Genomic DNA, 18,085 nt, shown 5'->3' with positions numbered 1-18,085 from the left:
TAGAAAGATGGTACCAAATAATTTATTTGCAGGGCAGCAATGGAGGAACAGACATAGAGAACAGACTCATGGACACGGGGAGAAGGCAGGAGAGGGTGAGATGTATGGTGAGAGTAACATGGAAACTTACATTACCGTATGTAAAATAGATAGCCAAAGGGAATTTGCTCTATATCTCGGGGATCTCAAACAGGGTCTCTGTACCAACCTAGAGGGTTGGGATGGGGAGGGAGATGAGAGGGAGGTTAAGGAGGGAGGGGACATATGTATACTTATGGCTGACTCATGTTGAGGTTTGACAGAAAACAACAAATTCTGTAAAGCAATTATCCTTTAATTAAAAAATAAATTTTAAAAATAAATGAATAATTAAAAAAAAAATCTGTGCTTCAGGATTTGATTCAATACTTGGAAAGCATTTTCTGCCTCCTGCTGGTTGTGGAAGCATTTCCCCCACAAAAAGTCAGGATGCTTGAAGAAGTGGTGGGCAAGAGGTTAGGTGAATATGGTGGATGAGGCAAAACTTTTGCACCAACCTAATATCACTATCAGGAATTTCTGATGGAAAGTGATTGGTGTTTGCCAAAGAACAAAACATGGATTTGCTTCAGGGAAGGGGGGAAAATGTTTTTTTTTTTCCTCTTGGGTCTAAAACACACACTTTCTCACACAAAAAAATCAAAGTAAGGAAAATTAAATGCTTTTTATTAATGAATTTGCCACACAGAGATTTTGGGTGAGTTAGTCAGAGGCAAAAGTGGTCTCAGGTGAATATTTTCTAGTGGGTAAACATACATAGCCATTTGGTGGGATAGAGATAGGGGCCTTTGTCTATTTTTAGCCCATTACGTCTGCACCCTCAGCCAGTGCCTGCAAAACTGTGTTCAGTGGAAAGTCTCTTTGTGCTGAATCCAAAGCTTCAGAAGAAGCAATTAAATGTTCATGAGACGTAAACATGGAAAAGTGGAAAAAACAATTTTCTTCTTACAGATCATTTGAATAAAACTTGGTATCAAAGATGACTGAAGAGAAACTTTTCTGATGACGCTGTGGGTGTGAACAGTTTCATAGAGATTTTTCCTAAAAACAGTTTTGCACAATAGCTGCCAAACCTGGCCCAGATGTTTCAAATCAGTCTTCTGAGATGGTATCTTCACTGAGGTCAGCAGAAACTCTAGCTGAATTTCCTTAAATCTTATACATCCAAGACAAAATGCAACTTAGGCCTTAGGAATTTTGTACCACATTGGCCAGTTCTGTGTGGCTGGTAACCTTAGCCACCAAAAAAATGCTTTAAAATCATTTCTATGTAACAATTTGATTAAAATTTGTCCTTTCAAGTATGCTTCCAGTGGGCATTTTAGATATCACTTAAACTGAATCTCTGCTTTTGTGCTCATATGTTGGGCCATGTGGCCGTGGGGCCTATTAAAGGTTTTTTTTTTTTTTAAAAAAAAACCAAATTTCATTTTAATACTGTTAAAACAGTAACACTAAAAGCATGAGACTATGAGTATGCAGTGCCAAGTCAATCCAAATAGAATTCTGATTTAGACTTGATGATGTGTAAGATCCTAACGGTAACTATTATAAACATATGTTCTTTGTCAAGACAAGCTCTCAGCTACAGAATTCTAAAAATCCTAAAACTCCATCTCCTAAGGTACCAGCAAAGAAAAAAGGCATTTTTAACCTAAGAGCAGAGTAGGAATGGAGTTGCTGGTTACCAGGGGAGGAATCTGAGTCATCACAGCAGAAGGTTAGAAAAGGACAGTGCATTACACAGGGTTCTATGGCTTCGGAGAACGCTAACTAGTCTAAACTATATTTTTAAAACTTTTTCCCCCAGTCCTAAAATTCACCCAGGAGACAGAGGCTGGTGTAACTGCAAAGCAGAGAAAATGGATCAGCCTGGTGGGCTGCTCCTAGTCGGAGATGTCAAATGGCATCTTGCTGATGACCTCCCCATTCTCATCGACTATGGTGTGGTAGACCCAGCGGCGGTTGCAGCGGCAAGTGGGCCCGCACTTGGTGGAGTTACACTTGGGGCACGGGTAGAAGCAACCCTGGCAGTCTTCATCAAGGCAGTCACACAGGTCAGCCTGATTGAAGGTGAGCCTGCCCTTTGGGTCATACTTGTTGACTTCGCGTTTTACAGGAACAAACTCATTCTTGCTTGCCATTTGCCCTTCCTTCATCAGCTGCCTTAATTTAGGGTTAAAGTTGGCTACCTGAGGCCCGGAATTTTGAAATGACAACCGTTTTAACTGCTGCTCCACCCGTTTCATCTGCTTCAGTTCCATCTCACTTGGTTTCTCAGGAGAACTTGGATGTGCAGGTCTCTCTCGCACGGAACTGCTTTTTTTCTGCTTGTTCACTCATTTCTGCTCACCTGGGGACACAAACAAAGTCAGCAACCATTTGTGGGAGCTCAGTCAACCATGAGGACGCTGGAGCTGGTAAACGTCATTTCAGAATGGGCCTATCAAGTTTTTACTTCAAACCTGGGTTAAGTGGATAGGAGCAAGTTTATCAACACCAACAAATCTTTGGACAAAAGTGCTTTTATCAGATAGTATTTCCTCCTTTATTTAACCATCTCTTTTTTCTATCAACTGTTTAAATAACCATTCATGTTGGTCTAGACTGGTACTTCTCAAACATTAATGCGCATATGAATCAGGAAACATCTTGTTAAAAACTAGATGATGTTTCAGTTAGGACTGGGGTGGGGCCAGAGAATCTACCTGTCTAATGTATGCCCGGATTATACTGATATTGCTAATTCCAAACCTACTTTGAGTCTCAAGGGCCTAGAGCTAAACCAGTAGTGATCAGGGGCCACAATTGCTTGATCAGGGGCAGAAATTGCTTCGCTTTAATAGAAACCCAGTTATTCTTCTTAAGTGAGTGGCCCTAGGATAGAAAAACAGCAGTTTTTTATGTAAAGAATCTCTTTCTCTCCACAATGCCCCCCCCACCACCGCCCCCACACAAGGCAAACTCTTGACTTTTCCTCCAGCTAAATTGGTTTGAACAAAGAAAATACTGTTTGAACCACTTCAGATCAATAAACATATTCCTTGTTTCTAATGACTGTAGTAAGTAATGGAAATTGGATGGTCATTTTTAGCAATTGCCTTTTCTCTTTAAAACATCAGCACATTAGTTGTGGTTTATTTCCTTTGAAGCGACCTCCAATTCTTCTCAGGAAACACTCTACAAGCTACTTTAAGGTAATTCATCATATTGAATTAGTGACTGGTTTCGCAAAGGCTTTCTAAGGTCAGTACACTCTCAAGGACTTTCAGTGTCATTTCACCTCTCTCCATGTCTCACTGTCTCTGTGTGTCTGTTTTTTCCCTCACCACCCCCCCTCCATCCCTCTGTTTCTCTCCTAACTGGCCCATGTCCTACAGACTCCACAAAGCTTCCCAAACTGCTAATAACTTAAAGTAGAGAGGCAGAGGATGCCTGTTTCTTTAAGGATGTTCTGCCTAGCTTCAAGAAGCAAACTGGCCAAAAGGAAGAGAGACAGAGGATGGGGCATCAGCTGTGAGAGGATCAGCATACTAGAGAAAAATTCCCGTTGCTCTCACTGGAGAGTTTCAGGCAATTCCAGAGGAGTGGCCACACTCTGTTTGATACATACTACCTATTTCACACAAAACGTTCCCTTTTAGGTCTTCCTTGGCACTTGAACGATGTAGTGTCTACAGAGAGGGAAAAGCAAATGATTCCCCTGAATCTCTCTCTTGAATTGGATTTATTTGCCAGGATCTTGTTGAGTAAATACCCAGGAAAGAAATAATACAGTTTCATAATTTCTATCTAAGTTACTCCAATGTCTTGGCAGGTCTAGAACATTTAGTTTTTTCATTACTCTTATTCTCTGAGTTGTAATTTCATAGTTGACTCCTTACCTTACTTTTTTTAGGGGGAAAAGGGTAGCAGCTACCTTTCTGATACATTACCCTAGGCAGAGGAGCCTCAGGCCTCACCCTGCCAGGGATCAAACACTAGCACTGTCTTCACCACTAACTATCCGACTTTAACTTAAGATGACTTCAGCTGCTTAACCTCAGTTTCCTCATGTGAAAATGGGGATAATAATAGAACCTTCTCTATGGGTATGCCCTAAATTAGGTGCAGTGAGAACTTCAAAGATGATATAAGACCAGGTTTCAGGACTTCCCTGGTGTTCCAGTGGCTAAGGCTCCATGCTCCCAACGCAGGGGGCCAGAGGTTCGACACCTGGTCAGGGAAGTAGATCCCACATGCTTCAACTAAGACCCAACACAGTTAAAGAAATAAATAAAAACAAATATTAAAAAAAAAACCCAAAAAACCAGGTTTCTGCCCGCAAAGATTTGGCAATCTCCCCCAGAGAGATCAAGTGTCTGCAGCTCACTGCAAGGACAGAGAAAGGTGCTCCAGTTCAGATTCTGAGAACCCTATGGGGGGTGGGGGTGGGGTTTGTAATCATCAAACATCAATAGAGGCATCCCTATTTAGAACTAAGCTTTATATCTTCTTTCTGCACCCCCCCCCCCCAGTTTAGTGAGGTGCTCAGTCACTCAGTTGTGTCCACCTCTTTGCAATCCCATGGACTATAGCCCTCCAGGCTCCTCTGTCCATTTTCCAGGCAAGACTATTGGAGTGTGTTGCCATTCCCTTCTCCAGAACTAAGCTTTACATCTTAAAGAATTCCGGTTCATCCCCATAATGGTAAGAGAAGTGAGTGTGTGTGTGTTTGTGTGTGCAAATTTGCCAACATAATTCAGTCTAAAGCCACTATTTTTTTTTTTCATTCATTCAACAAATATTGATCAAGAGTATATCATGTATGCTAGGGATTGTGCCCTATTTATTGTGGTCACAATTGCACACACAAGTCCAGAGTCCTTCAAGCAGTGGTCCTTACAGAAATGAATAAATTGGGGTAAAAATCTTTTACTCTTCAATTAAGCAAAATATCTGTGTAGGCCAATTTTAAGGCACAGTATTTGTTTTTGAAACAGGCATCAAGACTCTGTTGGAGAAACTCAAAGTTTAGTTATGAATACCTGTGAACCAAACACAAAACTGATTCTCAATACCTTTACAGTAAAAGCAGAGTTTGTTGCCTGTCTGAATGTTCCATTGTTGTTCCACTGATATTCCTTTTATTTTTAGAGTATTAACAGTTATTAAAATAAAACAGAATCAGGTTACAATGAGACCTTTTACTGCAGGAGCACTGTAATAGCCCAATTTGCTGGATACTGAAAGTAAAATCACCAGACAGCTGAACAGTGTGGCCATTTTATGTTCAGCTATAGCACACTCAACCTTTGACATGAGATATGTTTGTGAACCAGAATTGTTAGCTTAAACCCCAGGGCCTCTTAAACCCTTGACCTCTCTCAAAAATGTTGGGAGGACATGTTGAGGCAAACAGTTTAGGGAAATTCAAAATAGAAATAAATGCTCGGTGAATGCATTTGAACCCTTGACATTCCAATCCTGTTGGTCAGGAAACATCTTGGTATTTTCACAGGGAAATATTTTTTCTGTTGAAATCACTTTGAAGGTAACATTATTTTCTTCTTGTCACTCAACCATTTATTTACTTGTCATAAAGTGAAGAAACTCTGAGCCCAAGCACATAGAAGTCTTAAATGCATGAGATTTATCATTATCTTTCTTACCATAGTTCTCTTAGTCCTTAAATTACATGGTGCTGAAAATATCCTTTTTGTGTTTCTTTTCTGGATTGTTCTCCCTCTGAGCAATGGTTACCAGAATCTTTTAGAATGACATGTATTTGCTAATTGGATTTAAGGCGAGATAATGGAAAACTTTGTTCCCCAACTATCTGGGTGATATTCTTAATCTGGAAAACAGATGTTTCAACATCTCTTTGCATCTCTGTGTTCATGATTACAGTAAGGTTTCAGAATACTCCAAATGATTCCAACTCACTTTCCACACAGTTGGAAGCAGGAAGCCATTAAGATGAAGCCCTTTCAACTTACATGTAATAATAGGAGGTGAAAGAAGGTAGAAAAGGGAGGGAGGAGTCCATTAGACTGGTTCTTGGTTGATGATTTTTATACTTCTCTCAGCTCTCAAAACTGTCTTTTTGTTTAATTCACTTATTGAAGCAGTTGATGCTTTTTATTATCCCACGCGCATAGATTAAAAACATTAAAATATACTTACTCAGTGGAAGATGAAAGATAATCCTTATTTAGGTGGTTACACTACTTTCACCGAAGACAGTCCTTTTACCTAAAACACCATAAAAAGGCAGTTTATCATCTATTCATTAGGGGGAATATGTGTTACATGTAACACACAAATAAAATCTCCAGTCCTTCCCAATAATTGTGTCTCTAACTTTCATCTTTCATCTAAAAATGTTTATACAAGTTTTGTAGGCCATTGGTATTTGAGAAAATGGGAGGAAAATGGTTATTACTGAAATAGACTTCATGAAAAATAGTTTCAAATGTTCAAATTATGTTAAAAAAAAAAAAGCAAAGGGGGCAAAAGAAATCTTATTCCAATAGTACCCTGGCTGAAAGTTTCAACAAATTTAGTCTTTTAAAAAAACTTCAGTAATAGTAATAATGAAAGAGATCCTTTTCGCTTAACAGTGAGAATGATTCATTTGGCATTAGAAAAACTTCACATTTTCCATAACTGATACTGGGAATCAAAGATGTATGGGAATTTTGTCTATATTTGAGGTTATACAAAAGCCTTGATGTATACAGAAATGAAGATTCTTGGGTCCTGCACCCAAAAATTCCAATTCATTAAATCTGTGGGGTTGCCTGTGACTGTACATTTTTAACAAACAGCCCTGGTGACTCTGATGTTGGTGGTCCAGGGACCACACCCGGAGAAGGGTGGTTGTGTAACTTAGTTCTGAGATTGTAACAGATCCCAGCTCTGCCTGCCATCCTCTGCTTGCACAGCTGTTGCTAAATATCCTTCAACAAAGATCTTTAGGGAGACGACTTTCATACAGTTTGATATCTTGAGATACATTCTGAGTGATCCGCAGTTATGACAGTTAAACACCTTTGATTAATTCACTATACTCTTCCTGAAATTAGTGAATATATGAGGGTGTATCTGGTAAGTGTCTACAACCACACTACATATTTGGCCAGAACCCTCTGGTTAAATAGAGGTGGGGCTGCCTATTCACCTAGATTTGAAATACAAATGAAATATTAGAATTTAAATGAAGGACTCTTAGCCTACCACCATTATATACTGGGGTCTTCCCTGGTGGCTCAGAGGTTAAAGCGTCTGCCTGCAATGCGGGAGACCCGGGTTCGATCCCTGGGCCGGGAAGATCCCCTGGAGAAGGAAATGGCAACCCACTCCAGTACTCTTGCCTGGAGAATCCCATGGACTGAGGAGCCTGGTAGTCTCCACGGAGTGGCAAAGAGTCGGACGTGACTGAGCCGCTTCACTTTATTATATACAGGAGAAGAGATGATGTCATTTGGAGCAAATCATAAGAGACAGCGCCCATAGATTAAAAAGTTGTTGAAAGGGTAAAGAGAAGGGGTTGAATTTAGACAAAGATCTGGTTATTGTGATAACTGGTATATAGTATAGTCTGTTTTGCTGAATTTCACCAGCTCTTGCTTCTGTTTATCTTCCTAAATAAAATTAGATGTGTTCCAGCAAGCAGAATTTAAGAAGGCTTCTGGTGAATTCTAGACTGTCTCTGAGTAGTGTGTCCCTCATCACAAATACCTGGAGTGGGGGAGGATCCAGAAAGCTGCCACGCCCACGGAACTGCTTTTCTCTGCCTGCAAAGAGTGCTGGACTAGTTCTACAAAGGAGTTAGGGTTAGGGTTCCAAATGAGGCACAAGGTAGAGTTCCTATGGGATCCAACTATTTATTTCTTCCCTCTTTACCCACCCTTCTTTTCTCCTCTGTTGACACCCTGCAGAAGGGAAGTGTGGAGGAATGTATTATTTGTTCATAATTTTTCCTTCTATTCTCTGTATTGTGCCATAGTTTCGCTAGGTAGATTATACTTCTTCATCCCATTGACCTTGAAATTCACCATATGACTTGCTCGGGCTAAGGGAAAATGGGCACAAGTGATCATTAATGAGTTCTGCGCTGAGATATTAAAGGGCATTGCAAAATTCTGCCAAGTTCTTCCTGTATTTCTGTCATCTGCCATGAGAAGTGCATACCCCAGGAAGCTGCCGACTGCAAAATGAGACACATATGAACAGACCTCAGTCTGATTCACAGCCTTAAGGAGAGCTGCCATAAGTGACCCACAGACACATGAGGAAGAACATCAATGGTATCTTGGTCAACCACTAAGATTTAGGGGTGGGGTGTTTGCTATGCAGCAGCATCATAGCCTTAGCCAAATAGCACACGAGGGTGACTGCCATTTACTTGGGACTCACTCCTTGCCAAGCACCACTAACATAAGCTTCTTTAATCTACAAAATTTCCTTCTGAGATCTGCTAATGCTTCCATCTTTCATGAAACATCTGCTCAGAGAAGGCAAGGACTCATAGCTAACAAGTGGCTGAGCCAGAAACTCAAATTCACGTGTACCCACGTTCAAATATTGCATTGGCCAAAAAGTTCATTTGGGTTTCTTGGGACATGTCATGGAAAAACCAGAATGAACTTTTTGGCCCACCCAATACAATGATTGTTCCATGGCTTTTTCCTATTTTCCTGCAGTTGAAACCACAGGTGATAGCAACAACAACCACATAAAACACAATTTCACTCTTTTATGAAGGGCACTTTCCTGGGTCTTTTTTCAATCCAATTACTAATTGGGATACTTAAGTTCTGTTTAGCTCTGCTCTAGATTGAATCATAGCCCATGAGATTTGAAAGTCATCAGTTCAGAAAGTATTGTGCTTTAGAAACCACAGGAAGGCTTAAAATAGATTGGAATATTCTGAGGTTATAGGTAGGAGAGAAAATGTACCAGATAAAAATCATTTGAGCCAGTGTTTTGAGCTTTTCTTGACTAAACCAGACAGACTCCACAGAATCTACTCAGGATCCTCCCTGTAACCCCACTGCAAGAGACAACCATTCAGAAAGCAACGCCAGTATTGTTGCAGTGACACTCAGAAGGAAATATTTCCCATCTCTGGCTGCCCATTAGAATCACTTGGAGACCTTGAGGAAAAAAAAAAATCTGGGCACTGCTGACAAACAAACTCAATCGACATTTCTGGATGAGAAGCTGAGCACGTTTTTTTTTTTTTTGTTTGGTGGGGGGAATGTGAATTTTTTAAAGTTCCCCAGATAATTCTACTTTCTTTGACCACACTGAGTAGTGTGCGGGATACTAGTTCCCAGATCAGGAAGCAAACCCTGGTCACTCCCTCAACCCCATCTGCAGTGGAAGCATAGAGTCCCAACCATTGGACCACCAGGGAAGTCCCCCAGGTGACTCTAATAGGCAGCCAGAGTTGCGACCCACTAAGCTTCACTGGTGGCTCAGATGGTAAAGAAACTGCCTGTGATGTCACAGACCTGGGTTCAATCCCTGAGCTGAGAAGATCCCCTGGAGGAGAGTGTGGTAAGCTAGTCCAGTATTCTTGCCTGGAGAATTCCATGGACAGAGTAGCTTGGTGGGCTACAGTCCACGAGGTTGCAAAGAGACAAGTTGGAGCGACTCAACAACAACAAAAGCTAGGAGATGGACACAAAAAATGCATTTGGTGATTTGCTGATATTTAACATTAAAAGCCAATTCTAGTCAATGACTCATTCATGGAGACTGGAGTGTCAGCTGTGCATGTCTTTGAACTTCCTACCTACTCTCCGATCATCATTCTTTACCATTTCTCTTTCCTCCGTGGAATATTTACTGAATCTATAGTTATTTACTGAAATACACATCTATGTTAATTCCTAAAGTGGTGTTTGCCAAGGGTTAGGCTGTGAAAGTTTATAGAGTTTGTAAAGAATTCACTAAAACTGTTATCTGCTAGCTTAAAGAGGAGAGATGTCAGTGGCTTCATTAGCCAAATAAATAAAGCCCAGACTGTCATTTATAGTGATTGTATACATGGTTCATACTCTCCTATGAATATTTTGGAGCACTGATTCTAGTTTAATTTGCACATACAAGTTTCCAAGGATTAGCTGTGACCGGCATAGCCCGAGATTGAGACATGTATGCTATCTTGCTCCTGCATACAGAGACCCCTTGTGGCACTTAGCTGACTGCCTCCCAGGTTATGTGGGAAACTTTCTATTTCTTTTACAGTAAGATACACAACTCTCTTACTGCACTGGTGGCAACTGATTTTTTTCAATGCATTTGAATGAAAATAATCTCTAAGATTTATGGAGTATTGTGTATGTGCCAGGCACTATCCTTAGTGTTCTACACGCATTAAGTCATTTAATCCTTAACTCCATGAGGTAGATGATCTGGTTATTGTCCTCATTTTACAGAAGAAAAAAAATGAGGCACAGAAAAATTAAGTAAGGTGTCTAAGGTCACAGACCGATTAAAGGATAAAGCTGGAATTTGAACCCAGAAAGTCTAGTTCCAGAATCTGGATTTTGAGCCACTAGAAATACCACATCCCTTAGTAGGTAGGGGACTGATCTGAGTACATTTTAGGAGAGGCTGTAGAGAAACCAGTGGTCTTGTCACTGCTAGTGGAAGTGCAAACTGGTACAACCACAAAGAAACTGATAACAGTTGATACCTACTAAAGCTGAACACCTGCTTACCCTATGACCCAGTAATTCCTGGGTACATATCCCAAAGCAGTGCATACTTGTGTTGACAAAGGACATGAATTTGGGTGTTTGTAACAGCACTGAACTGGAAACTACCCAAAGGTCCATCAACAGGAAAGCGGATAAACACATTCTAGTGTATTTATACCGCTGTGCAGCAATGAGAAGAAAACATGTATCACTGCACAGAGTAATAAGGAAGGCTCTCACAAACTTAATGCTGACTGAGAGAAGTCAGGAAAAAGGGAAACAGGCTATATGTTTCTATTTATATAAAGTACAGAGGCAGGCAAAAGGAATCTCTGCTCGTAGGGGTCAGGCTATTGGTTACCTGAAGGGGGAGAAGCTGTGTATGGAAGGAGTATTTGGGGGAGGGGGCTTCTGGGGCTGTGGGTAAAGATGTATTTACTCTTTTGTGCTATGTGGCTTGTGGGATCTAGTTCCCAGACCAGGGATTGAAACCATGCCCCCTGCAGTAGAAACACGGAATCCTAACCACTGGACTGCTAGGGGAATCCCAAGTCCTCTTTATTGATCTGGTTATTGGCCACAGCATGTTTAGAGTTCTGAAAGTTCAGTGAGCTTTACATTTAGGTTACATGCACTTTTCTGTATGTACACTATCTATCAATAAAAAATTTGCAAGGGTACTACCTGTGATCCAATATTACCTAGAGATAGGAGATTTCATTAAATATTTTCAAATAAACAATGCATATGTAAGGAAAGTAGCCATTCCAGGCAATCAAAGAGTAAGTTTCTGCTATCTCTAGTTCTTCCCCACTTTCCTGCATTTATCACAAATGCCAACCTGATGATTTAATATGAGAAAATGATCAACTGGGTCAGGTATGTGGAACAGGTTCAGTGTGTTTGCCTCCAGACAGGAGTTCAAAGGCAGGGTAACTAATGAGAGTTGTATGAAAGTACAGTTGGTAGGAGGTATCAAAACAAAGGGTCCCAGGCTCACTCCCTTTGCATCTCCTGGAGCACTCACGAGGGTGTGGAAATAGCTTGCTTTTGTAGAAATCTTCAAGAATGAGGAAACTGAGGTCTTGGGTAAGAAGTGAGTGACTCCACATGACACTCTGCCTAAGGGCAATCCCCTCTGAGCAGAGAGTCACTGGAAGCCGGTGGACCAGCTCACAGTAGGAATTCTCACTACTCCTGCTCACCTGTGTGAGCAACTCATCAGCCACCCCTTTATATTTGAGGGGTAGAGCCCAATCCACCATGTCCTGTTTATCCCACTTCTGCCCTGGACAGAAAGACTTCATTAACTGTCACAAAGGCAATGCTTTACCAGTGAGAGCACTAACTTCTGCTTGCCTAAAAAGTATGCCTACAAAAACCTTTCATCACTATAGATGCTGTCAGCCAAGTTCTTTCTGGTAAGTTCTACAGGAAAGAACTTTTGATTCTAGATCAAAAATTATAATCAAAACAGCCACAAAATTCACCTCTATTATCAGGCAAGACATGAACCTGGCCATCTTACCAGGCTTTCTTTTTCTTCCTCTGTGCACTGCACAGAATTATGGATAATTAAATATAACATAACTTTGGCAAATACTTTTCTTAGAATTCTGCTGATTATTCTCAGGGGGAAAGTCAAATGTAAAGAAACTGCTGCTGCTAAGTCACTTCAGTCGTGTCCGACTCTGTGAGACCCCAGAGACAGCAGCCCACCAGGCTCCCCCGTCCCTGGGATTCTCCAGGCAAGAACACTGGAGTGGGTTGCCAGTTCCTTCTCCAATGCAGGAAAGTGAAAAGTGAAAGTGAAGTCGCTCGGTCGTGTCCGATTCCTAGCGACCCCATGGACTGCAGCCTACCAGGCTCCTCCATCCATGGGATTTTCCAGGCAAGAGTACTGGAGTGGGGTGCCATTGCCTTCTCCAGATGTAAAGAATCTAGGTTGACTTAATTACTATGTTTACTCATCAATCATTCAGTGGATTTGCTTAGGGTCTTATTTCCAGTTGCATTTTAAATTTCAATCTATTTTGAAAATCAGATTTATTCCCCCCTCCCTCTCCTCATCACCTCTCCCACCACACAAGCCATGCTGGGATTACCCTTAGTCCCACTAAGCCCTTGTGGGAAAGACTTCCGGTGAGAAGTGATGAGGGAGGGAGGAAGGGAGAGAGGTGTCGGACTCTTTGTGACCCCATGGACTGTAGCCCACCAGGCTCCTCTGCCTATGGAATTTCCCAGGCAAGAATACTGGAGTGGGTTACCATTTCCTTCTCCAGGAGATCTTTACAAGCCAGGGATTGAACCTGTGTCTCTTGCATCTCCTGCATTGGCAGGCAGATTCTTCACCACTGAGCCACAAGGGAGGCCTGTCCTGGCATTACCTGAGTTGATTTAAGGTTCCTTTCATCTGGGAGGCAAAAGAGGAAAGATCTCTGGATAGAGGGGTGACGGAAGACAAATTCTTAACCTGGTATCTGCCCTGTGCCTGATCTGATGAGAGTTCTGGGGCCCCCTAGAGGGAGGGGTCAGTGCCTAATGGCTGAAGGTGCTCTGTTCATCAGAGGTTCTGACATGTTGGGCCCAAGAAGGGGTGATGTGATTATTGTGCAGAGGAGATAAAATGTTAAAAGAAAATTACTCAAGATTAAGTAAAAAAGGGTAAGAAGGGTCATGCTCCCCAGACCTACTCTTCCTGAGACCATCACATAGCACTGGGGCTATAGGACCTTAAAGCGAGCGCTGGAGAATGGCAAGTCATAGAAGAGAAACAGAAATAGGTGCCTACCTGGCAACCATGAAGTACCAATAGGTACGTGACAACAAACACAGCTCAGAAGAACATGGGCAAGCGTTTTCCTAACTACCTGGAAGATACTTGCCCTGTGAAGTCCCAGGGGCATCGAGGAATTTCTAGTGGCAGTTGGAAGATCAAGCCACTCAAACTGGCTGTGTTCTTGCTCTCTGTCTCTCCCCTGTCCGACTAGTGCCTACTTCACCTACACCCTACTCGCAGGACTAACGTCCCCACCTCCTTGCCCCACGGCCCCGCTAACTATAGCTTACCAAACGGCTGATGAGGAGTCTGCTCAAGTGGTTTCCGCGATCAGCCGTTTCTGTGCAACGGTAGACTTGGGTGCCCACGCGTATGGGTTCTTATGTGCGCATGCGTGCTTGTGTGGGCATCCGCGTGCATGTGCATGTGCCCGAGTGCGTGCATGGGTGCGTGTCTACGTATGTGCTTGCGTGCATGTGTGCGTGCGTGGCTGCGTGCGTGGTGCGTGGCTGCGTGCTTGGCCACCTGCGTGCGTAAACGGGTGCCTGAGTGCGTGCGTGCATGGGCGCCTGTGTATGTGAGTGCCTGCGTGCTTGCACGCGTGCAAGTTCAGCCATATCTCAGTCTTTGACTGTAGCCTGCCAGGCATTCTCCAGCCGAGCATAGCCATTTCCTTCTCCATGGCATCTGCCCGGCAGGGATCACCCGAGGTCAATTCCCATACAATCGGTAATCCTGGCTTCCCCCAGCAGTGAAACCTGCCAACGTGTCCGTCCTGCCTGGTTGCTCCTGCATTGCACGCGATGGGATGTTGTTCCAGGACCTGGCTTGAGACAGGCAGGGTCTTCCATCGGGTAAACCATGATGTCTTCGTCTGTGTAGCTGACTTAGGGCCCTTTCTTTGGTCGTGAAACTGGGCAAGGGAGGCCTTGCTGGCCTGTGGGATGCAACAGAATAGTGGTCTTGGGCTAGGAATCCTTAATTTGGGCATTAATGTGTGTGTGTGTGTTAAATTTTATTTAGTTTTTGGTTGTGCTGGAGTTTTGTTGCTGCTCGGGGGCTTTCTCTAGCTGGGGAGAGCTGGGGCTTCTCACTGCAGTGGCTTCTCTTGCGGAGCACTGGCTCTGGGGCACGTGGGCTGAGCAGTTGTGGTGCACCGGCTTAGTTGTTTCAGGGCATACAGACAGGGAGGGATCGAACCAGTGTACCTGCATTGGCAGATGGATTCTTTTCCACTCCGTCACCTGGGAAGTCCAGTTTGGGCATAAAAATGTGACATCATTCATACCCAAACTGCTAAGATCTGGGAAGATTTTAATTATTCCACAGTAGGGTGTGTTGCCCCATCTCCTTGGAGAAGATTATACAGATGGTGTTTTGTCAAACTACTTCCATTATATTCAGGTGCTCTTTGGAAAGAATATTCAATAATCAAAATAGTTTGAGAATACTGGATGAAATAACATTAAGTAGATGTCTTGACTGAAAAACTCTTGTCATTAATGTGCTAATGGGGCAGTGAATCCTTGTGTCAATCAGGATATGCTAGGTTATGCTGCAACAAAAATTGACTCTACAATTTCAGTGGCGTTATCAACAAAGGTTTAATTCACTAGTCCTGCCACACATCATCTTCTCTTTGGGACCTAGGCTGAAGCAACAGACTATTTTTCGTTTGTTAGTATTCAAGAGAAATTTATCTTTATTTTTACACAGAATAAAGTGCACAGGTCTTATGATTTTCTGTGTAGAAGTGCAGGGAAGTTAATGCCTGTGGGACAAACTTTGATTATTGTAGAGACAGGAGACAGCAGAGAGTCAGCAGCTAATTTCCCTATGCGTTCCCTCTCTGATGGGCTGTACTGGGGCACAGTTCTTTCAGCTTGGTACCTGGTGGACACACCTGAGAGAATCAGGTGTTTCTCTCATGGAGTTTGATGGAAAGTTTGTTGGGAAGCAGTGACCAGTATCACAGGACATCCTCTTATATTTGAATATTTATTCATTTATTTGGCTGCTCGGAGTCTTCGTTGTGGCACGCGGGATCTTTAGTTGTGGCGTGTGAACTCTTCTTTGCGGCATGTAGGATCTAGTTCCCAGACCAGGGACTGAACCCAGGCCCCCTGCTTTGGGAGTGTGGAGTCTTAGCCACTGGAGCACCAGGGAAGTCCCTCACCTTGCATTTGAATGTCTCTCTTTTCTCCTCACTTTAGCTGCCATGGATTATACCTCCCATGAAAGCTTTAGCATTTAAACCTTTCTTCAGGCTCTGTTTTCCAGGGAACCCAGGCTAACACAGTGTGGGAAAATATCAGGGCTTTCTGGTCTCATAGACCAGTGGAATTGTGCTATGTTAGGCCTCCTTGGTATTTCTCCATCTCACAAAGTGCACACTCAGCTTGGCACATACTGTTTCTCTATATGGAACATTCTTCTTTGAGACATACGCATGGTTTATTCCCTCACCTCCTTCAGGTTGTTGCCCAAATATTGCCTACTTCCTGAGACCATCCCTGCTCTCCTATTTAAATTTGTACACATATACTGCACTGTATTCCTTCATCGCCCCCCCCCATTTACTTTATTTATTGTTATCTCCATAGTATATCTCATCATTCTTGGTAAGCTCCATGAGAGGAAAAACATTCAGTAAGTATTTGTGGGGCAGCTGGATGGATGGATGGATGATGGATGAATGGATGGATAGAGTGATGATGAATAGATGAACAGATGGAGCAGTCAGTGATAAGGAGCTGTTCTTTTTCATGGTTCAGGATCTCTGTAAACATGGTATAAAAAAACTGCAAATGAACTTCAGTTTCAGGATTCATGGGCAGTTCAGAAAAAAACTGTTGAATCAAACTGTGCTGAATGTTTTCTTCAGTTACTCCCATCAATGGTTGAGCTAATCAATTTTGGAAGGCGTCCTAGTATGCCTTCCAAACAGTCTCATTAGGCTGTTTGAAACTATTCATGTCAGAACATCGCACTCTTATCCCTTCCTTTTTCATCGTTAATTAATGGATTAAAAGTCCACTATAGCAGTGTTAAAATCTAGCCCAGGAAGAAGGTGGTCCTGGGCTGGCTAGCTGCATCTCATTCCATCTGATGCTGCTGAGGCCTGGCCATCAGTGTGCATTTGAGGGAGACAACAAAAACCCACCGATAAGATGGCTGGAGAGCTTACTAAGTTTAGAGGCATCCATTAAAGGACTCTCCTTTTTAGCAAAATGGAAGTTTGTTCTTTAAAAATTTTGTTTTGAATTATTGATTTATGTAGAAATAAAAGAATTCTTGGATTTTTAAGCCAGATCAGCTTGGGTTCACAAAATCATTCTACCTATATTAAGATGAGGAAAGGCCATCTGTTTGTCTAGAAGAGAATTGACTCGCTTTTGAGTATCTTGTAAAGTGGCAAATGATGAACCATTTTAAGTGGGTTGGTTTAGTGATGTCTACAGTTTGTTTAGTATTTTAACTATTCATAAGGCACGCCGTAATGTTGGGAAATGAGTATAAACCCGAGTTTGGGTGGTATCTGGATGTTTGTAGCCCTTCTTTAGCACCTATAATTCTAACCATAAGAGCTTCTACTTAGTGCTTATGTTGATCCAGGAATCACATTCAATGCTTCCAGTATGCTGTTTTTTCTTCACAACAATCTTAGAAGTGAAATATTATCATCCCCATTTTAAAGCTCAGGAAACTGCCATTTAATGGGGCTAAGAACCTGCCCAGGGTCTTACAGCCATTAAGGATCACAGGCATGGCTTTATCATGTGTGTTGTTCAGTTGCCCTGTCATATCCCGCTCTTTGTGACCCCATGGACTGCAGCACGCCAGGCCTCCCTGTCCCTCACCATCTTCCGGAGTTTGCCCAAGTTCATGTTCATTGCATCAGTGATGCCGTTCAGCCATCTCATCCTCTGACACCCTCTTTTCCTGCCCTTGATCTTTCCCAGCATCAGGGACTTTTCCAATGTGTTGTCTGTTTGCCAATACTGGAGCTTCAGCTTCAGCATCAATCCTTCCAGAGAATATTCAGGCTTAATCTCCCTTAAGATTGACTGCTTCAACCCGTCGCTGTCCAAGGGACTTTCAGGAGTCTTCTCCAGCACCAGAGTTTGAAGGCATTAATTCTTTGGCGTTCCGATCTCACAACCATACATGATGACTGGGAAGACCATGACTGCCATACGTGACCATGACTGGGAAGCCTTGACTATATGGACCTCTGTTGGCAGAGTAATGTCTCTGCTTTTCAACGCACTGTCTAGGTTTGTCATTGCTTTCCTGCCAAGAAGCAGTTGTCTTCTGAATTCATGGCTGCAGTCACTATCTGCAGTGATTTTGGAGCCCAAGAAGAGGCAATCTGTCACTACTTCCACCTTTTCCCCCTCTGTTGGCCATGCAGTAATCGGGCTGGAAGGCATGACCTTAGTGTTTTGAATATTTAGTTTTAAGCCCACTCTTTCACTCTCCTCCCTCACCCTCATCCAGAGGCTCTTTAGTTCCTCTTTGCTTTCTGCCATTAGAGTGATAGCATCTGCATATCTGAGGCTGTTGATGTTTC

The 18,085-nt window shown here is 42.6% G+C and overlaps 1 pseudogene; it reads right to left on the bottom strand.

Annotated features, from left to right (window-relative positions):
- Positions 1-1,925: 1,925 nt before the first annotated feature.
- Positions 1,926-17,316, bottom strand: LOC138071949 (ARL14 effector protein-like pseudogene; annotated as a pseudogene).
- Positions 17,317-18,085: the final 769 nt, after the last annotated feature.

Source organism: Capricornis sumatraensis, chromosome X, assembly GCF_032405125.1.
Source record: "Capricornis sumatraensis isolate serow.1 chromosome X, serow.2, whole genome shotgun sequence".
In the NCBI taxonomy this organism is placed as follows: domain Eukaryota; kingdom Metazoa; phylum Chordata; class Mammalia; order Artiodactyla; family Bovidae; genus Capricornis; species Capricornis sumatraensis.
Note: the sequence above shows the minus strand (reverse complement) of the source record. Positions and strands in the feature narration are given on the sequence as shown.